An 8,396-nucleotide genomic window follows, 5' to 3' on the forward strand; every position below is an offset into this window, starting at 1 on the left:
CCGGGTAGGTTTAGGGTCCGGCTGCCACACGCTCAGGTACAGACAGTCCTCGCTGGTTGTCGTGTTGATGGCCCACAGCCGGTACTCGTCCGCTCGTACGTTCTGTAGGCACGCCTGGGGCTTTCTGGTGGGGTTGGGAACATATCGACATTAATAACACATCGGAGGGTGCTTTTATTCAACAGTTCTGTAGTTGTAGCACAATGTTATTAAATATATTAGCATGCATATTGTTGATTTATCCAGATATCCAACACTGATTTTAGACAAAGAATGGAAAATGTTAAAACATGCCAGCGACCAATGCCTCAAATATCAAACGTCTTTTCAATTTCAAGCCACAAACCATTTAACATGAGTCAGGTAATTGGTTATCAGTATTAATTAGGAAACGTGGTGAATGAATTCGAATGGTTGGATTGATAGATGAATGAATGAAGGAGTGAATGAGTAGATAATGAATGATTAAAACGGATGAATGTGTGTAAGCACCTTGTTGCGTTGTAGACCCCGCTCCACGGAGGGAGTGCCTCCGCAGGTTTGAAGCGCCTCTCTCCTGTAGGCGGCTTGGCGAACGGAATGCCCAGAAACGCGTTAACCTGGAAACACACAAAATGATTAGAAATATAACGACGGAATATGATAGAATTATACAATAGAATTAACAGAAGACTAACATAAACTCAACTAAAAATCACAACAGTAATCCAAATAATAGAAATCAATTATACAACACGTTATGCAACAAATCAGCAAGTTAGTAAACTGTTAATTGCACGTAGAAAAGTCAAACTGTTCTCCAACTCAAGCTAAATTGGAGTCGCCAGTGGATTGATTCAGTCTTCATGAGCTATATGTCCGTCCAGTCTATTATAAAGAATCTTTCGGCTGGGGCGGGGGTCGACACAGACTTCCCACAAACTTTGACCCTTTACTGACGTCACACGCGTCTCCAGGTCATATATCTGAAGAAGACTGAATCAGTTACTGGTAGTAGAAAAGTCCTGGTTTTGAGATGATGACAAAAGAAGAAGAGAACAACTTAAANGAGAATATTTACCGGGGGAGTTTGGCCGACTTGTAGGTTTGACTGGCCGCGCTTCGGATAGAAAGAAACTTCCTTCCCGCGGCCGGACTCCCTTGGCCAATTCTACTCTCTTTTTTGCCGAATTCTACGATCCGTATCCCCGTAGAAAGGCCTGGTGGAGGCTACAAGTGCCCACTGTGGAATACGTATAGTTGTATCACTCATTCTAGAAGGTAATAGCCCTTAAGTATTGTGTACACATAGGTAAATATATCAAAGAATGTTTAGACATTAGAGCAAGTAGTACAAGTTGTATTTATGTATTGTCTTGTATGTAGGTTAATTTCGTTGTACCTACAATTTGTCTGTATGTCTACATGTAGTTTAAGACCTTACGAAAGTCGCTGTACTTTTGTTATGTCAATAAAGTTCTCTTTCACTCTAAGTTTGGATAGTGACAGTTTAATGCGCAGTGAAATATGTGTGCGCGATGTGACCTGTGCATTCTCACAACAGTCGGATTTAGGGGTACATTTTAGGAACGCAGTAGACTGGAAAGGCTTTTCAATTGCACGCTGAGAATTATTTTTCTTCTCCCATTTTCTTGAAAATTACTGTGCCCTTAAATGATTGTTTAGATTTACAGTTTTGAATTGGCGCAAAGTGGCATTGTACAGGGAAACATTATGTCACTGGTGTGACGCCTTTTTCTCTTTCTCCCGTTCTGTGTTATTGGTTAAAATGACAACATTCCATAGAATGTAAAAGAAAAGTTTGGGGTTGTGTAGCGTAACGGCAGAGCTTTCGGCTCAGAACCAAGAGGTCCCGGGTTCGAATCCTGCCATGCATGTCACCAAACTTGTGCCCTTGGGAAAGGCACTTTACACGGCTTTCCTCACTTCGCTCAGGTAAAAATGAGCTAGAATGCCAGATTTCAGATCGTGGGTATTAGAAAAAAACAGAAAAAACAAAAGTTAAAAAACCAATGTAAGAATTTGATAAAAGACATCTTCGTCGGTTAAAAGGCCTATTTAATTGTCTGACAGGATCGTTCCCTTGCCCAATTTTAGTACAAGGTCTCTCCAATTAACCGTGTTGATGTAAAAGCTGACCTCTGTCACTCTCCCACCCTCTTTTGTTCGATAAACCGACCCGCAGGTCTTGTCACAGTCATTAGGGATTCTCTCTGATTAGCCTCCATAGCATGCCAGAACTGGGGGTTTGTGGGGTCTTTGGGAGCTTTTATGTGCTATTTTCTGATTGCATGTAGACAACATAGCCGGCCTGGTTGAATTACCCCCATTTTGTTTAGAACTGGGCTAATCAGAAAACAGCCGAAGATCACCAAACCCCGGCCTGACCCGCAGGTCTTGTCACAGTCATTAGGGATCTTCTCTGGTTGGCTGAGCAGGGCACACAGGTACCTCTGACGTCAGAGAAAGGACACACGTCACCACGACGTCACACAACGTCATATGGATCCAAAATAAAGGATACGGCTTCAGAGTAGGTGTTTTGTGACAAAGTTTGTTTACTCAATAAGTGACATAATAGAAGTTTCATAGAATAGAATAGATTAGAATAGCAGTATACCCTGTTCCTCTTACCTGTTCATATATTGCATATCTACTGTTTATCCTGTATGTATACCGTTATTAGATTTGATAAGTATATCGTACACGTAGAACTTCATGTTAGCAAATAGTCTTATATCACCACATTTTTACTGTCAATGTCTGTTTGCAGTTAGCCCCCGGGCATGGATTTGCAATAAACAACTCAACTAATAATCATATTCAACAAATGAGAATGCCTATATTGTCCCAATTTGAAAGACGACTTATAGAGAGAGAGCAAAAATTCCGCAACCGTCTTAAATATTCCCAAACGATGTCTTCCACCTTTCTTGAGGCACAAGTCGTCAGTTCAGCCTTCGGTTTGTCTGGAGTAAAACTGATGCTTTTCAAGGGAAGAAGACCGGTACCAAGAATTCAAAATTTAAGAATGGACATCACAAAACACATAAGAAGCAATAACTGACACTTTGAACAAGAGTGGTGTATATATAAGTGTACGTGAATAAATCCAATATGATATTTAAAAAGAGTACGAACATGAATGAAAAGTATCACCACTAAAAGATAAAATTGTAAAAATATATGATCAACTAGAGGTCTGAGATCTCATGTCTTCGTCAGAGGGACATTGTTCTAATGGATAAACGAACATTTTTTATACTAAAATTCAACTTGGTCTAGAGTACAAAAGAATCTCGGTACTCCTTTTTTTCCTTTTTTATTTTAAATTACACCAAACTTGCACTTGACTTTCCCCTCAACAACAGTAATCTGCCTGCCAAAAATCATGGACGTAGAATAATGTCTTCAAGAGTTATTCCGCTAAATCCGCAGTCACCCACAATGCGGCGAGACAATTCCATAGTCCTTCTGACGAAGACAATTATACATATACAAAAGAAACACATTACAACACTAATGATCCTAAATAGCAAAGTTCTTTCATCACAACCATTTATTTTTCAAGAGCCAACGTTTTGATGACCGTCTGTCATCTTCATCAGGGCATTTCTGACTGGTTTACTGTGCACTGACGCTAGAGGTTACTTGGTGCATAGTGCATAACGTCGGCTCTTGAAAAATAAATGGTTGTGATAAAGAAATACAGTGGTATGTGAGACTATATCTACTTCTAACATTATACTATATTCTACAACATGACATGACACTAGTTTTACTGGGTTTGACTTCTTCTTTTTAGGCAATGGAAGACGATAAAAGAACTTTCCTATTCAGTCGTTTACCAACCTGATGAAATTATTTACGGACTAATGATCCTATATTGACAGACTTAGGTATCCTTCCCTATTTCCCTGCTACCTGGTTGCCCTATACACCATCCGGAAATTACTAGTAGTACTAAGGATTATCTTGAAATAAAGTTCATCTGTGTTGGTAGAAGTCATTATGCAGCAAGTTTAAACTGTACAACTCCAGTCTTTGTAAATTAAGGAATGATCGATCCACCGCTTCCGTGACGTCACGCAGATAACACAAGTGACTACGTGAGCAGTGGATCATAGGTTGCAGAAAGTCTGTGGCGCCCCCCGGAGTCACGGGTGACGTCTCGGAAGCGGCGGATTGCTCATTCCTTGACAAAGACTGGAGTTGTACAGTCGAAAAGTTGGGTGAGTCCAATGTGTTGTGTTGGAAATTACAGTTTAATCTTGCTGCATAATGTACTAAGGGTTCTCTGAATGGGCCTGATAGCTTATAAAATACGGCTGGATACCAGGCTACAAAATACCGCTATGGCCTGAAATATGCCGGCAAGGTGTTGGGCTGGAGCTCCAGATGTGCCCGTCTTCAGTTTATCTTTCAAGGCCTCTTTCAAGGCCTCTGTAAGAAAAGACATATACAACACTTAATTCCATGGCAATCCTTCAGGAACATCGTTGAAGAGATTCATTTGTCACGTATAGGTACAGTTACTAGAAGATTCTTCCAACAGTGACAAGTATGAAGGATAAAGATACTGATCTCCAAATTTTCGATGACTATCAGTCCATCTTGTTCACGGAGTAGCCTAGTCCCGGACCGAAGGTTAGGAGCTCCCCAAGACTTACTTACCCTTGCTCTGGAGGGAGGCAACGGGGGATGGGGCCCAGCAGACCGATACTAGTTAGTATTAGGACAACTGTCCACTCACCCGTCTTGTTCATGAGCGGAAAGACGTAGTTTTCCCAGAATGCACAGTTCTCGGTGCTGGGTCCGGGTAACATCCGGGGTACTCCGGTGTCCAGGACCAGGTACCGGCCGTCTGCCACGCCTGCGCGAAACGGACTCCACATCGTTCCGTTGTTGCTGTTGGGGTTTCTGGGCAATAAAGAAATCTATAAAGTTAACCATTAACTACTGTTAACCGTTGACTGCTGTTAACCGTTAACTACTGTTAACCGTCAACCATTACCTGCTGTTAGCGTTGTCAGGCTAAACTAACCTAACGAGACACGGATGCGAACAAATAAATATACATAAAGAGCAGACTAGGACACTGTGCTCTCTGTGCATGCAGGCTAAGATCTGCTTGCAGGGAAGAAGCGAAATGAAGAGAGTCCGTTTGCCATTAGCGGAAGGGACTCCACACTGTCTCATTGTTGCTGTTTGGGTTTCTGAGTAATAAATACCATATAACAAAATATCATTGTTAAGTTTATTGCAAATTCCTCGGCCCGAAAGCTAATTGCAAATAACAGGGATAAAAGAACATAGAGTACAATCATCATCATCATCATGCCTCCGATTATAAATCCGGTGAGGTACACTTAATAAAGTTAATCCAGTATGCCCTATCCCTCATAGCGGACACTAATGAAGTGTAGAGAACAGTGTAGTATATGTGTAGGTCGTCCCACTCTACGTCTCCCAGTGGGAAGCCACTGTATATGCCCAAACCCGTCCTGTTTATTTGGGCATAAATTACAATCTTATGAAACTGACAGTAGATTAGTAAAACGGGACTTTTTTTAAGTTCTTTGTTTTTACTGCTTTCAAGACGGTAAGAGGCACTCTTTAAAGGAGAAGATATGTTCAAAAGTTTGTCCGTACCCAGTCCTGGCGAAGTTCGCCCAGTGCCGCATCATCCTGAGCGTCAGGTTCTTCTCCGCCTCGGTGAAGCCGAACAGCGGCTCCAGCGGGAGCCCGAACACGAACGGCAGCTCCTCCCCGTGGAACACACCCACCCAGGGCAGGAAGGGATTCGCGGACGAGCGGTGGGCGAACCTGGGCAGAACGTTAGAACATTGGAACATTAGAACTTTAGAACGTTAGTGCATTAGAACGTTAGAACAATAGAACGTTAGAACGTTAGAGCATTAGAACATTAGAAGGTTAGAACTTTAGAAAATTAGAGCATTAGTACGTTAGAACATTGGAACATTAGAACTTTAGAACGTTAGAGCATTAGAACACTAGAACATTAGAACGTTAGAACATTAGAGCGTTAGAACGTTACGTAGAACATTAGAGCATTAGAAAATTTAGAACATTAGAACGTTAGAACGTTAGAACATTAGAACGTTAGAACATTAGAACGTTACGTAGAACGTTAGAGCATTAGAACGTTAGAACATTAGAACGTTAGAACATTAGAACGTTAGAACATTAGAGCATTAGGACGTTAGGACGTTAGAACGTTAGAACGTTAGAACATTAGAGCATTAGTACGTTAGAACATTGAACATTAGAACTTTAGAACGTTAGAGCATTTGAACACTAGAACATTAGAACGTTAGAGCATTAGAGCATTAGAACGTTAGAACATTGTAACAATAGAACTTTAGAACGTTAGAGCATTAGAACGTTAGGACGTTAGAACATTAGACCGATAGAACATTTGAACTTGAGAACGTTAGAACACTAGAGCATTAGAACATGAGAGCATTAGAACACTAGAACGTTAGAACATTGGAACATCAGAATATCGTTTGGTTGATAAACAAACCCACCTGTACATGTATGCTGTGGCCCCCTCCCTGACATGGCCTCGCCCCAGTCATGACGTCAGGACAGAAGAAGAAGTAGTCGCTGTAGAGCCGGTCCAGCGCGTCGCGGTGCATGCTGGGACTGTTCAGGTTCTGCCAGTCCGTGTACTGAAACGCCGCCGCGTCCACAGCAAAGTCGTTAATCCCGGTTATCGTGTACCAGATGCCTGCAAAATAAGAAAGAGCAAATTAAAAATAAATGAGCAGCCGCCAGTTTTCAACTGGTCATGACAGAGAAAACAGACGCTGTGTGCAGTATTAAAAGATATTACATGTATATAAAGTCTTTGACAGCATCTACAGGTTCATTGTGCCGGGGAGATTTCTGACATGGGACAAGGCCAAAGAGTGGACAACCTGTTCTCTCCAGCAGACCAACTCCCCCGGCATGCTATCTCTCTATTTGGCCGTTTTCTACTCTTTCCAGTCGCGTCCCCAAGCCTGGTAGAGGCTACTTCAGAGGGTGCCATCCACAAACATAAGTCAGTGTGGCCTTACTGTATGACATGACTGAATATCTCTTTGAATGAAGAAGAGAAGAGAGCAGTTCTGTCCGTTCTTACCTGCCAGAAACTGCTCCCTGGTGATCAGACTCTCCGTGTACGCGCTGAAGCCTGGCGCCCCGTTTTCCAGGAAGAAGTACGTGCCTTCGTTTTCATTGGACCCGAGAAGAATGTCCGCTTTCTTAAAGTTTCCTTTTTCATAAGACACGAACGGACTTTCTGTGATAACAGTGCCGTCTTCGACAGGGTAGAAAGCTGTGAATCCTAGCAGGGAATCGCTGACAAGTTGTTGCCCGTCTTTGCCTTGCAAACATTCCACCTGGAACAGGCATGTGTAAATATTTCATCAGGTTGGTAAACGAATGAATAGCAAAGTTCTTGATCACAATCATTTAATATGTTTACGGGCCGACGTTTCGATGACCGTCTGTCATCTTCATCAGGGCAATTCTGACTGGTTTGCTGTGCACTGACACTAGATGTTACCTTGCACCATACACCCACCTTTAGTGCACCATGCACCAAGTAACATCTAGCGTCAGTGCATAGCAAACCAGTCAGAATTGCCCTGATGAAGATGACAGACGGTCATCGAAACGTCGGCTCGTAAAAAATAAATGGTTGTGATAAAAAAACTTTGCTATTCATTCGTTTACCAACCTGATGAAATTATTGAAGAATAAATGAAGAATTGTCCTGATGAAGATTACAGACGGTCAGAAAAGTTACAAACCATTTTAGCTTTTCCCTGGTCGGTCGGGCAGCCGACCTTTCCGGCTATCTCCAGGGTCTTCTCGTACGCAGCGTCCTTGGAGTCTAGTCCGAAGGTCATGAGTGCCGTGCCGCTTTGCATGATGGCCCGGAGGAAGAGGTCCCGGCTGCCGGGAGACACAAGGTGGAACGCCACGCTGATTCCGCCAGCGCTCTCACCAAACAGGGTAACCTTGCAACAAATACCAATACTAAGTACCTAATACCAGCCCAGAGAAATAGCCATGCCTTCAAGTACCAGAGTTATCAACCAAGGATTGAGGTGTTCAATAATTCATTCTTTCCTAGAACTATCGCAGAGTGGAACTCACTGTCACCAAGTACAGTAGGGGCATTGTCAATAGATAGCTTTAAACAATGTCTACAGCTAGAATTTCAAGGGTTAGGTGTAACAAGTCGATCGGTGTAATATAGCCAGCTGCCGCCGCGCCACGTGCCTGCGAAGCTGTTGTGTTACGCCGAAAGGCGGTTATACCGGCTATACAGATACAGATACAGAACCTTGCAACAAATACAAGAGAGGCGATCTTTTTTG

At 42.6% G+C, this 8,396-nt stretch overlaps 1 pseudogene; it reads right to left on the reverse strand.

Annotated features, from left to right (window-relative positions):
* LOC109485565 overlaps positions 1-8,396 on the reverse strand; it is a 27,429-nt pseudogene that overhangs the window by 9,038 nt on the left and 9,995 nt on the right.

The sequence above is a fragment of the Branchiostoma belcheri genome, unplaced genomic scaffold, assembly GCF_001625305.1.
Source record: "Branchiostoma belcheri isolate BF01 breed outbred unplaced genomic scaffold, Haploidv18h27 scaffold77, whole genome shotgun sequence".
In the NCBI taxonomy this organism is placed as follows: Eukaryota; Metazoa; Chordata; class Leptocardii; order Amphioxiformes; family Branchiostomatidae; genus Branchiostoma; species Branchiostoma belcheri.